Here is a 16,429-nt window from a genome sequence, read left to right as displayed (position 1 = left end):
GCATGAGAAAAATTACTTTGTGCATGATTTAGAGTTGGCTCCGATAGTTCGTGCTCTTAAGATCTAGAGGCATTATCTTTATGGGGTGTCATGCGAGGTTTACACAGATCAACACAGTTTGCATCATCTTTTTAAGCAGAAGGATCTTAATTTGAGGAAGTAGAGGTGGCTTGAGTTACTGAAAAACTATGATATCACCATACTTTATCATTCGAGCAAGGCGAATGTGGTTGCTGATGCCTTGAGGGGAAAGGCTGAGAGTATGGGTAGTTTGGCATTCATTTTGGCAGAGGAGAGACCATTGGCTTTGGACATTCAGTCCTTAGCTAACCTACTTGTTAGGTTGGATATCTCGGAGACTAATCGGGCTCTTACATGTGTTATGGCTTAGTCCTCCTTATTCGAGCGGATCCGCACTTGCTGGTTCTTAGAGATACAGTACTTCGAGGTGATTCCATAGAGGTTACAATCGGAGATTATGGTATTCTGTGGCTCTAGGGTCATTTATGTGTTCCTACTATTGATGGCCTGAGGGAGATGATTCTAAAAGAGGGACACATTTTGCATTATTCTATTCATCCAGGTGCCATGAAGATGTATCATGACTTGAGTCAGCATTACTGGTAGCGGCGAATGAAGAAGGACATAGTTGAGTATGTAGCGAGGTGTTTGAATTGCTATCAAGTTAAGTACGAGCACCAAGAGCTAGTCAGCTTACCTCAACAGATGGCTATAGTGGAGTTGAAATATGAGCACATCACTAGGGATTTCATGGTTGGTTTGCCACGGACGTTGAGGAAGTTTGATGTCGTTTAGGTCATTGTCGACAAATTGACCAAGTCTACACACTTTATTTCGGTGATGACTACATACACTTTAGAGAGACTAGCCTAGATTTATAGTCAGGACATTGCTCGGCTGCATGGCGTGCCTATTTTTAATATTTCAGATAAAGGCACTCAGTTCACTTCACATTTCAGGAGAGCAATACAGAGTAAGTTGGGTACCTGGGTAGAGCTCAGCCCGGCCTTTCATCCGTAGACCGACGGGCAGTCGGATTGAACAATTCAAATTCTGGAGGATATGCTCAAGGCATGTGTGATTGACTTAAGGGCACTGGGATCGATTCTGAAGGGCACTGGGATCGATTCTTACTATTCTCCTAGTTTTCTTATAACAACATTTATCATTCCAACATTGAGATGGCTAAATTTGAGGCCTAGTATAGTCGACGATATCGTTCCCCCATCGGTTGGTTTGAACCCGGCAAGGCAAGGTTATATGGTACTGATCTAGTGAAGGATGCCTTGGATAAGGTAAATTTGATTCAGGAATGATTTCGCACAGCACGGTCCGAGCATAAGAGTTATGCGGATTTGAAGTTACGTGATTTGTCTTTTATGGTGGGAAAGAAGGCACTCTTGAAGGCCTCGCTAATGAAGGGTATTATAAGGTTAAAAAAAAGGGCAAGTTGAGTCTGAGGTTCATCGATCTGTTCGAGGTGTTGGAGCGAGCTGGTGAGGTTTCTTACAAGCTTGCTTTGCCTCCTAGTCTATCGGGAGTTCCTTCAGTATTCCACGTGTCTATGCTCCGGAGGTATCATGCCGACATGTCCCATGTGTTGGATTACATCACAGTTCAGCTAGATAAGAGCTTGGGTTATGAGGAGGGGCTAGTTGCTATTGTTGACAGACAGGTATTCAAGTTGAGCTCTAAGATGATTTCAACGGTGAAGGTCCAATGGAGGGGTCAACTAGTCGAAGAGACTGCTTGGGAGACCGAGAAGGACATGCAAAGCAAATATCCACACTTATTCGGCACTTCAGGTATGATTCTAAACCCGTTAGAGGATGAATGTTTGTTTAAAAGGTGGAAAATATAATGAAACAGACGGTCATTTACTTTCTAGATTCTCGTTCTCTTATTTAAGACTTCGGTATGTGTTTTTCCTGTATTATGACTTGCGGGGACGGCTGGTTTGATTTTGGAAGGATTTGGGTTGAATTCTGAACATTTAGTTCTATAATAGTGGCCTAAAGTGGTCAAATTTAACTACAGTCAACACTTGGAGTAAACGACCTCGGAATCAGGATTTGAAAATTTAACTACAGTCAACACTTTGAGTAAATGACCTCGGAATCAGGAGTTGAAGATTTCAATAAGTTCGTATGATTATTTTGGACTTGGACATATGTTCGGATCAAGTTTCGGGTGGACTGGGAGAATTTCGACGCTTATTGTTAAAAGTTGGCATCTTGAAGGTTTTTGAGTTTTTAAATTTGACTTGAAGTAGAATTTGGTGTTATCAATGTCCATTCGGGATTCTGAGCCTTTAAATAGGTTCTTAAAGTGAATTGTGACTTTTGCGTAAAATTTAGCGTCATTCCGAGTTATCTAAATATGATTTGTTGCGTCGGAGTTAATTGGAAGAAGATTGAAGTTTAGAAGTTGATTAATTGGGTTTTGAGGTGCAATTCTTGATTTTGATGTTATTTTACGTATTCCGGGACTCCGAGTAGGTCTATAGTATGTTTATGGACTTGTTGGTATATTTGGACAGGGTCCCGGGTAGCTCGAGTGAGTTTCGGAGTACTCGGACCAAAGTTGAAGTTGGCAGATTTTGCTGGTGAGGAGGGTTGCTTCGCTATCGTGAAAGGTCTTCTGCGGACATGAGGAGGGCCATGCAAACACGATGGAGGAGTTGTATCCTCTTTGCTAATGTGGAGCTACCTTCACAAATGCGAAGCTACCTTCGCGAACGCAAAGAAGGCTGAGGCGGGGGAAGTTGGAAGGCATTTAGCCTTCACGAATGCGGTCGTGGGACCGCGAACACGAAGGACTAGGGGCGTGTGCATCGCGAAAGCGACTTGGGAGTCGCGATCGCGATGAAGATTTCTAGACTAATGGCAGATTGGTCTTCACGATCGCGATGAGGAAGTCCTTGGGCAAAACATAATTTTAATATGGGGCTTAGGCTCATTTTTCCCATTTTTCATTTGGCTTGGACGATTTTAGAGCTCTTTGGAGGAGGGGATTTTCATCAAGCATCATAGAGTAAGTGATTCCTACCTATTATGATTTAAATACATGGATTATGGGTAGATTTTAACATAGAAATTTGAGAAATTTAAGGATTTTGTTGAAGAACCTAGGGCTTGGGAAAAATAGGATTTGACCACGAAATTTGGTTTTTGGAATTGAGAACAAGTTATATATTTGAGTTCATAATGCCATGGGCAACATTTATCTTCAAAAAAACCAGAATCTGAGCACGTAGGCCTGGGGTTGACTTTTTTTGACCTTTCGAGTTGGGTTGAAAAATTACTCTAGTAGTTAAATTATGAGCTTTTGAGCATATATCAATTGGTTTATATGTCCTTTGATAAGTTTCGGGATTCTCGGCGTTGTTGAGGCGACTAGTGAGCTTTGGGAGCCGAGTAAAGGGCTTGAAAGTGAGGTATGTCTCTTGCCTAATCTTGTAAGAGAGAATTATCCTCGTGGGTATTTAAATTGTTGGGTGCTACTTGTTATGGGTGCTATGTACGTACGAGATGACGAGAGTTCGTGCGTAGTTATATTCATATTTATGTTCGGGTAGAGCTAGATCCACACCATGCCTTAAATGTACTAGTTGAATTTAACTTGCTTATTTGATTATTCTAGTTTATGACTGAGATTGAGACTAGAATAAATATATTGACCGAGTCTCTTACTTTGGACTTTGTGAAATATTTGATGAACGGTAGTTCTGTGTCTTCTTGACTCGATGTATCTTCATGAGTAATAGAGTTTCTCTATTCTTATGGGATGGGGTAGTTCGCCTCGGCTGGATTGTAAATTATCCTTATGGGATCGGATCGTTTGCCTTGGCAACATTGTAAATTATTCATATAGGATGGGGGTCATTCTCCTCGGCAACATTGTGAGTTATTCTTATGGGATCGGGCCGCTCGCCTCAGCGGTATTGTGTAATACTATTCTTTTGGGACCGGACCGTTCGCCTCGGCAGACTCGTGCGTAATACTTGAGATGTGATTTGGTATTGGTATCAATTGATTTTTGTGCCTTCGAGGCAGGTTATGATATTTAGTAATTTTATAATAATTCTGGTTTGGGAATCTCATTATTGATATTTATTTGTCTCGTTGCTAGTTGTTGTGTTTCATACATGCCTACTTTATGTACCTTATTATTTGACCACTAGTAAGTGTCAAAGTTGATCCCTCGTTACTACTTCTTCGAGGTTATACTAGATACTTATTAGGTACGCGTTGATTTACATATTCATACTACACTTTTGCACTAATTGTGCAGGTACTGAGACATGCACTTTAGGTGGTCATTTGGGCGCGCAGACGCACTACCCGAGGATTTAGTGATGAGTTTCTCTCCATGTTTTGATCTGCAGCACCCGGAGTCTCCTTCTAGTCATTTTTATTATTTCTATCAATTTTATTTCAAATAGTAGCTAAAGCGATTTTGTATATTCTACTAGATTGATCATGCACTTGTAACATTGGGTTTTGAGGGTTCTAATGAATGCTCAAGGTTGTGCCTGATATTGTTATTATGACTTCACTTATGTTTTATTCATACCCTATGACTTGTAAGGAGGATTGTATGTTTTTTATGGTTTTCTAAATTAAATTCAATTTACTTAATGAGATTCCTAAGTTTAAAAGTTAAAGATGGATAAGTAAGTGGGAGGTTCACTGTTCGGCGCAATCACGACCTATGGTGGGATTGGGTTATGATATATAACATCCTTATTTTAGCTACTTTTATCTTTTTGACATGAAAATTCTTGACCGTCTAATGCTCTACCCCATACAACTGTCACGACCCAAAATCCTACTATAAATGTCGTGATGGCACTTAGTCTCTAAGACTAGGTAAGTCGATTATAATAAGAATTCAAGCCAATTTTTTTTTATAATCGAAACCAACAGTGGAAATAAAGATACAACCTCCCAAGAATGGTAGTGCTGAGTCACGAACTCTAACTGAATACATGAAATGATCTGAAGGAAATTAAATATACAATACTGCGAGAATAATAATTGACAGTACAATAAAAGGGAAAGACTCCAAGGAATTTTAACGACCAAGCAGCTCTACCTTGAATCCTTGCAATCACTCTCTAGCTCTGTTCGAGTCCTATATCTCCAATACCTGGCTATGTACAAAAAAAATGTACAGAAGTGTAGTATGAGTACACCACAGCGGTACCCAGTAAGTATCAAGACTAACCTCAGTGAGGTAGTGACGAGGTACAGTCAAGACACTCACTAGTTTAATAACCTGTTCAATATAGCGTACAAAAATAATAGGAAACAAATAACAATGATGACAACAATAATCAACCAGTTATATAAACAATAGGGTAACAAGAACACCATATATATTGCTCAGCAAATAATGAATACAAGTACGACCAATTAATCAAATTCTTCAAATATAAATCTTTCGCCTATAAATCTTCCAATATATTTCTTCCAAATAAATATTTTTCGAATAAAAATTCTTTCAAATAATATTTTTAGAATATAACTCTTTCGTATAAAAGTCACCATGGGACACCTCATTTCAAATCATAAAATACGGGTCTCATCCCATTTTTATATTTCCATGGCACCTCGTGCCAATATTTCTATCACAACCGCACGGACAACTCACGTGCTAATATCATCATCATTTACTCACGGCACCTCGTGCCCATATTTCATATCATAACAGCACGAAAAATTCACGTGCCAATATCATTTTAATTATATAACCACGACACCTCGTGCACATATTTCATATCATAACTACACGGACAATTCACATGCAAATAATAAATTCATCATATTTCCTCGGCATCTCGTGCACATATCATAATCCGTCCGACAATATTCACAGACTCATAATTTTAACATATATCTGACTATTTTAAAATTTACTGAATTTATAAAATAAATTGCAGAATATGTAAAAGAACTCACAAGGAATTCACAACACGACATAAATATTACCAGCACAATATCCCCCCATCATCACATAACAATTTTTAACACAATACCCCACATCATCACATATCATCCCTGACAATAGCCACCCTTATCTCTCCTATAGCCCCCCTTATCACTCCTATAATAGCCTCGCTTATCGCTCTGTATAATAGCCTCCCTTATTGCTCCATACAATAGCCTCCCTTATCGCTCTGTATATTAGCCACCCTTATCACTCCGCCCACACAATATCCCAACACATATAACCACAGTGAAATGCCACCCTTATACCCACGTAATATCAACAATGAAATGCCACCCTTATGTCCTCATAATAATAACTCAAATTATACAATAATTTACACCGAATATTATCACAACACCACCATACCACAATTCATATCACAAATTGTCCATAGGCCACAATCAATTCCAAAGATACAACAAAATTAATTAATTTCACAACAAAAAGCCCAAGGCTCCACACAAGGTATATAAAACCTCAAAACAACAACAAGGATGGAAAAATAATTCACCATTGGACAACACCTTCTTTAATCCAAATTTTTGATAATTTTATTAATGCCTCTTCTTACCTTATTTAATTAATTATTTGTGGATGAAAAATCCATATAAAATTATTTCTAGGAAATATCAAATCACCAAACACATGGAATTCACATAAAATCCAAGTAGCAATCACACCAAATTATCATATAATTACAAACTTGACAAACAAAGAATGAGGCATGACAATCAAGGATTTTCTATGTGTCAAATATTCCCAATTAAATACATATGGGATCTACGAATTTTAACCGCTATAATTTGCACATATAAACCAAGTACGTACTCGTCACCTTGCGTACATGGTTTTTCAATCACACGATTTTCACATAAGACTCAATGCCTAAGGGGAAATTCCCTCACACAAGGTTAGGCAAGATACTTACATTTTTTAAGCTAGGCCGATATTCCAAAATCGCCTTCTTGCTTGAATCGACCTCTGGATAGATTGGAGATACTTACATAAGCTAGGCCGATAGACTGGATAGATTGGAAATTCCCTCACACAAGGTTAGGCAAGATACTTACATTTTTTAAGCTAGGCCGATATTCCAAAATCGCCTTCTTGCTTGAATCGACCTCTGGATAGCTCCAATCTATCCAAATTAATTGTATAACTTCATTAAAATTCCTCGGAAACAATTCCGGATAATAAAATATCGATTTAAAATTTTATTCTAAAAAGTCAATGCGGGAACCGCATCTCGGAACCCGACAAAACTTTTACGAAATCCGAACACCCGTTCCGATACGAGTTCAACCATACAAAAATTATCGAATTCCGACATCGGATTGGCTTTCAAATCTAAAATTTTTGTTTTTGGAAGATTTTACAAAAATCCCAATTTCTTACACCTAAATCCGTAATAATTGATGAATATGGACATAGATTTATAAAATATAATCGCTTTCAAATATAGAACACTTACCCAAGTCGAAGTCGTGAAAAACTCCTTTGGAATCGCCTAAATCCGAGACTCAAAACTCAAAAATGAGTAAAAATGGCTAACTGTCGTGTTTAAAAATCTGTTCCAGGCAAGTTGCATTTGCCAATTGAGACTTATAAATCGCATTTGACACATGCGATTTATCCTCTGTCCCAGAAAAACAGCATTACCAGCCTTCGGTATATCAACCATAACTTTCTGTACAAATATTCAAATAATGAACGGTTTAATTTTCTAGAAACTAGACACAAAGAGCTACAACTTTCATGTGTTGCACATCACCCAGTTTCTTATAGATGTCGAGATATAAGCTCCCAAATTTAGCCCCGTGAAACAGAAATTTCTGGAGATTTCAAAACACTCTCCAGACAGCCTGTAGTATATTAATCATACCTTTTTGTAGACAACTCCAAATAAAAAACGGCTTATATTTCTGAAAACTAGATACAAAGGGCTATAACTTTCGTTTTTGGATCATCTTCAAATTTTTTATAGATTGCGAGATATAACCTTCCAAAATCCCAATCGAAAATGGCAAAATGACTGGTTTTTGGTCCTTTTGCTGCTGCCTAGTTTTGCACCTGTGGCAGATTTATCGCGCCTGCGAGCTCGCTTCTGTGAACACTGTTCACGCTTCTGCACTGCCTCCGCTTCTGCGATCACTGTTCATGCACCTGCGATGTCGCAGGTGCGAAAGGAATTGCGCTTCTGCGACAAACAAATGAGCTGCCAGCTTCAGCTTCAGCATCGCTTCTGCGACAAACAAATGAGCTGCCAGCTTCAGCTTCAGCATCGCTTCTGCGTTCTTCAGTGATCGCAGGTGCGCAAAAATGCATGCTGCTGTGAGCTCTGTCCAGCCCTTGCCTGTATCGCTTCTGCGTTGCAAATCCTCGCCTCTGCGAGGTCGCTTCTGCGGCTAAATTCTCGCAGAAGCAGCCGCATCAAATGCTGTCCAGAAGCAGCAGATTTTTCAGCAGCTATCTCATCCCAAAATTACCTCCGTTAACCTTCCGAAATCCACCCGAGGCCCTCGGGACTTTAACCAATCATACCGACATGTACCGAAATACAATACGAACTTAGTTGAGGCTTTAAACAATGTTAAACAATACAGAAATTTCGAATCGCGTCTTGAATGGAATTATGAGTTTTCAAATCTTCCAACTTCTATATTTTGCGTCGAAACATACCGAATCAATCCGGAATGACTTCAAATTTTGCACGCAAGTCATAAATGACGTAACGGAGCTGTTCCAATTTTCGGAATCGAAATCCGACCTCGTTATCAAAATTTCAACCTTCGGTCGAATTTTTCTAAAATCTCATATTTTCAAACTTTCGCCAAAATGCGTCGAATTGTCCTACGGACTTCCAAATCCAAATCCGAACATACGTCTATGTCCTAAATCACCATACGAAGCTATTGACATCATCAAGTCTCCATTCCGCGGTCGTTTTCTCAAAAGTCAAATCTCCGGTCAAACTTTAGAAATCTTTAGCCTTAGATTTCTATATTCGGTTAAATTGCGATAATTTGAGCTAGCGACCTCTGAATTCGATTTCGGGCATATGCCCAAGTCCCAAATCATGATACGGACCTATCATAACAGTCAAAACACAGATCCGGGTCCGTTTGCTCAAAATATTGACCGAAGTCAACTCGGTTGAGTTTTAAAGCTCTATTTCACATTTTAATCAATTTTTCATATAAAATCATTCCAGAAAAATTTACGGACTGCGCACGCAAGTCATAATATATATTACGAAGCTGCTTGAGATCTTAAGTCGCTGAACGAGGCATAAATTCTTAAAATGACAAGTCGGGTAGTTACATCCTCCCCCTCTTAAAACATATGTTCGTCCTCTAACGTGCCAAGAATTTTTCTGAGGACTTTAAATTATTGAGTATATTATTACATACATACTCGCGGGTGATTCTACGTCACCGCAATTTAGCAAGGGTCCGACAACACCATCTCAATTGAGATTATTTCTTTTATCGACATTTATAAGCTTTAAAGTCAATTCCTTACACTCCAATCAAATTTCAAAAAGTCTAACTTTCACATCAACGCACGACATTAGTCTCAACTGGCTATAGCCACTCGTGCCTATGCACACATCAACATTCTTAATAGCGCTTAAGTATTTCAAAAAAAAAATTCGAGTTGTTACATTCTCCCCTACTTAGTATCATTAGTTCTTAAATGAGAAGTAGAGTCCGACCTTAAACACATAACATAACTTATCTCTTTCTTCGCACATCTCAATGTCCCAAATTTTCAGAAATTTCGGCAGAGCCTCCCTTGTAATTGGGCATATCCACCTGCCAAAGTAACACCAAAACAACTCCTAACAACACATCCACAACCCAACAAAGCACCACAATGTATATATCAATAACACTAATCTCAACATTACAAGCATTGCATTATCATAATGATATCTGGACATGAAACACATCATATGTATGCCCATAACTACATCTCTGGTCTTAACAGTTGTTCATAATCAATTACAAAATCGCCAATTAACCTCATGTTAACCAAAATCTCATTTCAATTTTTTTTTCACAATACTGACAGCCAATCGCGAGGCATGAAAACCTCATCATTATTTACCCAAATCAACGAATCACATTTAACGCCACATGGGCACTCATCTCGTAGGTCAAAACTCAATAGTTACAACACAAATATGGCTAAATATGCATAGAATCACATAAAAAATTTTCAAATAAGCTTAACAGGCATGACTCCTTATTAATACTATAGTACGAATTTAAATTTCACAAAGGGAGAATTCAAACATATAAATTTTTCACTGCAAAGACCTCGTCCTTATATAACTCTCACCGCGGCTTGTAGCCCGTTTTAAATATTTCACATCATATAAAAATTGTGAGGATCTCGTCCTCAACTCTGCATCACTAGTAATTGCATATTGTGCCAACAAAATTCTTTCCATTTCTTTTCTTTCTTCTCATAAATTCCGATAAACATCACAATACAGAATGAACCCCCATACCAATAGGGCATACAATTCATAAAAATTGAAATCAATTATTCCGAAATCACATCAAATCCACTGTAGTGAGTAATAGAAAGTAATTAATTTTTTTTTGTACTTATAGCCCTCAATAGTGTACAAAATAAAATGATATACACGGGCTAACATCATCAAATCTCCCAACAGGGATAAACATAAAAGTGGGTCACAAAATTATGAAGCTCACCCATAAGCAGAGCATAATAGAAGGACTCACCTCAATTTTCAGAACCAAATCAAATTAAGGAAAAATATCCTTTTTATAACAATCGGAATCGTACCTGTAACGACACCATCTGGTGTAGTGGCCTCAGCCACACCATCGCAATTATATCAATGGGTCGGGCCTCCACCTCTTAGGCGCCATCTACCAGCTCGTCCTTCACCCCTAACTAGTTGTGCACGTGGGGTAGTAATTGCATTGGGGCCCGTAGCCTGAGTATTCTGATGAAATCCACCTCTCCTAAGTTTGGGACAATCTCTCATGATGTGCATAGTATCACCACACTCATAACAACCCCTCTGAGGTCATGCCTGCTCATACTGATTCTGTACCGGATAACTGGAATAACCATTGAAAGAATCTCGTGCTGGTGGTGCACTATTAGAACTTACTAGAGCACCTCGAGTACTCTGATGTGCGAATTGAGTTGGCCGACTGCTAGAGCCTCCGCCATAATAGTTCATAGCTGAAGAGTAAAATCCACTAAACCCTCCAGTGCTTCGAGACCTTTTGGTCTCCTTATACTCCTTTTCCTCGACTAGTACACCCTCGATTCTCCTCACAATCTCCACTACTTGCTGAAATGGAGTATCGGTTTGCAACTCCCGAGCCATGCATATTTTAATATCATAATCGAGTCCCTCAATGAATCTGCGAACTCGCTCCTTGACGGTAGGAACCAAGGTAGGTGCACGGTGAGCTAACTCACTGAACCTGATGGCATATTATGACACTTTCATGGTGTCCTGACGTAACCGTTCAAACTCTGAGCGCCACGTATCCCGGAGAGTCTCAGGAACAAACTCTTTCAAAAATATTTCCGAAAATTGAGCCCAAGTTGGTGGTATTACATCGGCTGGTCTACCTTCTTCATAGACTTGCCACCACTGATACGCTGCTCCTGACAGCTGAAATGTAGTAAAGGCAACTCCGCTCACTTTCACAATACGCATGGTGCGGAGAATACGGTGACACTTTTCTAGAAATTCCTGAGCATCCTCTAAAGCTGTGCCACTAAAAGTAGGTAGGTCATACCTCTTAAACCTTTCAAGTCTCCTTTGTTCTTCTTCTGATGCCCCTGGCCTAACCTCGGGCTGAACCGGAATGATAGGATGTACCGGTACTATACCCGGAACTTGACCAATGTAAACCTGTTGCTCTGGAGTACGGGTTGTAGGAGTCTGAGCTACTCCTCCAATATGTGAAATATTTGGTGAAATAGAGATCAGTCCCGCCTGAGTTAATGTACCAAACATGTTTAGGAACTGTGCTAAAGCCTCTTGAAGTCTGGGGGTAACAACAAGTGTTTCTGATACTTGTTCCCCAACTGGAGCTATTGGTGGCTCCTCAACTGCTGCTCTGACTGGTGTTCTAGCTATGGATCGTGTTCTTCCTCGGCCTCTACCTCGGCCCCGACCTCTTGCAGCCCTAGCAGTATGCGCGGGTGTTTGCTCTGCTGAACCGGTAGCACGTGTCCTCACCATCTGTGAGAGAATAGAGATATAAAGGCTCAAATTACACAATCAACAAATTCGCACGAAAGGAATTAAAGAAGTGGAAATTTCCTAATAGTTATGTAGCCTCTCGAAGATAAGTACAGACGTCTCCGTACCGACCCGCAAGACTCTACTAAACTCGTTCGTGACTCGTAGAACCTATGAACCTAGAGCTCTGATACCAACTTGTCACGACCCAAAATCCTACTATAAATGTTGTGATGACACTTAGTCTCTAAGACTAGGTAAGCCGATTATAATAAGAATTCAAGCCAATTTTTTTTATAATCGAAACCAACAGTGGAAATAAAGATACAACCTCCCAAGATTGGTAGTACTGAGTCATGAACTCTAACTGAATACATGAAATGATCTGAAGGAAATTAAATATACAATACTGCCAGAATAATAATTGACAGTACAATAAAAGGGAAAGACTCCAAGGAATTTCAACGACCAAGCAGCTCTACCTTGAATCCTTGCAATCACTCTCTAACTCTGTTCGAGTCCTATATCTCCAACACCTGGCTCTATACAAAAAAAATGTATAGAAGTGTAGTATGAGTACACCACAACGGTACCTAGTAAGTATCAAGACTAACCTCGGTGGGGTAGTGACGAGGTACAGTCAAGACACTCACTAGTTTAATAACCTGTTCAATATAGCGTACAAAAATAATAGGAAACAAATAACAATGATGGCAACAATAATCAATCAGTGATATAAACAACAGGGTAACAAGAACACCATATATATTGCTCAGCAAATAATGAATACAAGTACGACCAATTAATCAAATTCTTCAAATATTAATCTTTCGCCTATAAATCTTCCCAATATAATTCTTCCAAATAAATATTTTTCGAATAAAAATTCTTTTAAATAATATTTTTAGAATATAACTCTTTCGTATAAAAGCCACCATGGGACACCTCATTTCAAATCATAAAATACGGGTCTCAGCCCATTTTCATATTTCCATGGCACCTCGTGCTAATATTTCTATCACAACCGCACGGACAACTCACGTGCTAATATCATCATCATTTACTCACGGCACCTCGTGCCCATATTTCATATCATAACTGCACGGAAAATTCACGTGCCAATATCATTTTAATTATATAACCACGACACCTCGTGCCCATATTTCATATCATAACTGCACGGACAATTCACATGCAAATAATAAATTCATCATATTTCCTCGGCATCTCGTGCACATATCATAATCCGTCCGACAATATTCACAGACTCATAATTTTAACATATATCTGACTATTTTAAAATTTACTGAATTTATAAAATAAATTGCAGAATATGTAAAAGAACTCACAAGGAATTCACAACACGACATAAATATTACCAGCATAATATCCCCCCATCATCACATAACAATTACCAACACAATACCCCACATCATCACATATCATCCCTGACAATAGCCACTCTTATCTCTCCTATAGCCCCCCTTATCACTCCTATAATAGCCTCCCTTATCGCTCCATACAATAGCCTCCCTTATCGCTCCGTATATTAGCCACCTTTATCACACCGCCCAGACAATATCCCAACACACATAACCACAGTGAAATGCCACCCTTATACCCACGTAATATCAACAATGAAATGTCACTCTTATGTCCTCATAATAATAACTCAAATTATACAATAATTTACACCGAATATTATCACAACAACACCATACCACAATTCATATCACAAATTGTCCATAGGCCACAATCAATTCCAAAGATACAACAAAATTAATTAATTTCATAACAAAAAGCCCAAGGCTCCACACAAGGTATATAAAACCTCAAAACAACAACAAGGATGGAAAAATAATTCACTATAGGACAACACCTTCTTTAATACAAATTTTCGATAATTTTATTAATGCCTCTTCTTACCTTATTTAATTAATTGTTTGTGAATGGAAAATCCATAATAAAATTATTTCTAGGAAATATCAAATCACCAAACACATGGAATTCACATAAAATCCAAGTAGCAATCACACCAAATTATCATATAAATACATACTTGACAAACAAAGAATGAGGCATGACAATCAAGGATTTTCTATGTGTCAAATATTCCCAATTAAATACATATGAGATCTACGAATTTTAACCGCTATAATTTGCACATATAAACCAAGTACTTACTCGTCACCTTGCGTACATGGTTTTTCAATCACACAATTTTCACATAAGACTCAATCTCTAAGGGAAAATTCCCCCACACAAGGTTAGGCAAGATACTTACATTTTTTAAGCTAGGCCGATATTCCAAAATCGCCTTCTTGCTTGAATCGACCTCCGGATAGCTCCAATCTATCCAAATAAATTGTATAACTTCATTAAAATCCCTCGAAAATAATTCCGGATAATAAAATATAGATTTAAAATTTTATTCTAAAAAGTCAATGCGGGACCCGCATCTCGGAACCCGACAAAACTTTTACGAAATCCGAACACCCGTTCCGTTACGAGTTCAACCATACAAAAATTACCGAATTCCGACATCGGATTGACTTTCAAATCTAAAATTTTTGTTTTTGGAAGATTTTACAAATATCCCAATTTCTTACCCCTAAATCTGTAATAATTGATGAATATGGACATGGATTTATGAAATATAATCGCTTTCGAATATAGAACACTTACCCAAGTCGAAGTCGTGAAAAACTCCTTTGGAATCGCCTAAATCCGAGACTCAAAACTGAAAAATGAGTAAAAATGGCTAACTGTAAGAATCTGTTCCAGGCAAGTTGCATTTGCCAATTGAAACTTATAAATCGCATTTGACACATGCGATTTATCATCTGTCCCAGAAAAACAGCATTACCAGCCTTCGGTAAATCAACCATAACTTTCTGTAAAAATATCCAAATAATGAACGGTTTAATTTTCTAGAAACTAGACACCAAGGGTTACAACTTTCATGTGTTGCTCATCACCAAGTTCCTTATAGATGGCGAGATATAAGCTCCCAAATTTAGCCCCGTGAAACAGAAATTTCTGGAGATTTCAAAACACTCTCTAGACAGCCTGTAGTATATTAATCATATCTTTTTGTAGACAACTCCAAATAACAAATGGATTGCATTTCTGAAAACTAGATACAAAGGGCTATAACTTTCGTTTTTGGATCATCTTCAAATTCTTTATAGATTGCGAGATATAAGCTTCCAAAGTCCCAATCGAAAATGGCAAAATGACTGGTTTTTGGTCCTTTTGCTGCTGCCTAGTTTTGCACCTGTGGCAGATTTATCGCGCCTGCGAGCTCGCTTCTGTGAACACTGTTCACGCTTCTGCACTGCCTCCGCTTCTGCGATCACTGTTCATGCACCTGCGATGTCGCAGGTGCGAAAGGAATTGCGCTTCTGCGACAAACAAATGAGCTGCCAGCTTCAGCTTCAGCATTGCTTCTGCGTTCTTCAGTGATCGCAGGTGCGCAAAAATGCATGCTGCTGTGAGCTCTGTCCAGCCCTTGCCTGTATCGCTTCTGCGTTGCAAATCCTCGCCTCTGCGAGGTCGCTTCTGCGGCTAAATTCTCGCAGAAGCAGTCGCATCAAATGCTGTCCAGAAGCAGCAGATTTTTCAGCAGCTATCTCATCCCAAAATTACCTCTGTTAACCTTCCGAAATCCAACATGTCCCGAAATACAATACGAACTTAGTTGAGGCTTTAAACAATGTTAAACAATACAGAAATTTCGAATCGCGTCTTGAATGGAATTATGAGTTTTCAAATCTTCCAACTTCTATATTTTGCGTCGAAACATATCGAATCAATCCGGAATGACTTCAAATTTTGCACGCAAGTCATAAATGACGTAACGGAGCTGTTCCAATTTTCGGAATCGAAATCTGACCTCGTTATCAAAATTTCAACCTTCGGTCGAATTTTTCTAAAATCTCATATTTTCAAACTTTCGCCAAAATGCGTCGAATTGTCCTATTGACTTCCAAATCCAAATCCGAACATACGTCTAAGTCCTAAATCACCATACGAAGCTATTGACATCATCAAGTCTCCATTCCGCGGTCGTTTTCTCAAAAGTCAAATCTCCGGTCAAACTTTAGAAATCTTTAGCCTTAGATTTCTATATTCGGTTAAATTGCGATAATTTGAGTTAGGGACCTCTGA

Source organism: Nicotiana sylvestris, chromosome 8 (genome assembly GCF_000393655.2).
Source record: "Nicotiana sylvestris chromosome 8, ASM39365v2, whole genome shotgun sequence".
NCBI classification, from domain to species: Eukaryota; Viridiplantae; Streptophyta; class Magnoliopsida; order Solanales; family Solanaceae; genus Nicotiana; species Nicotiana sylvestris.
This window is presented reverse-complemented; position numbering follows the sequence as displayed.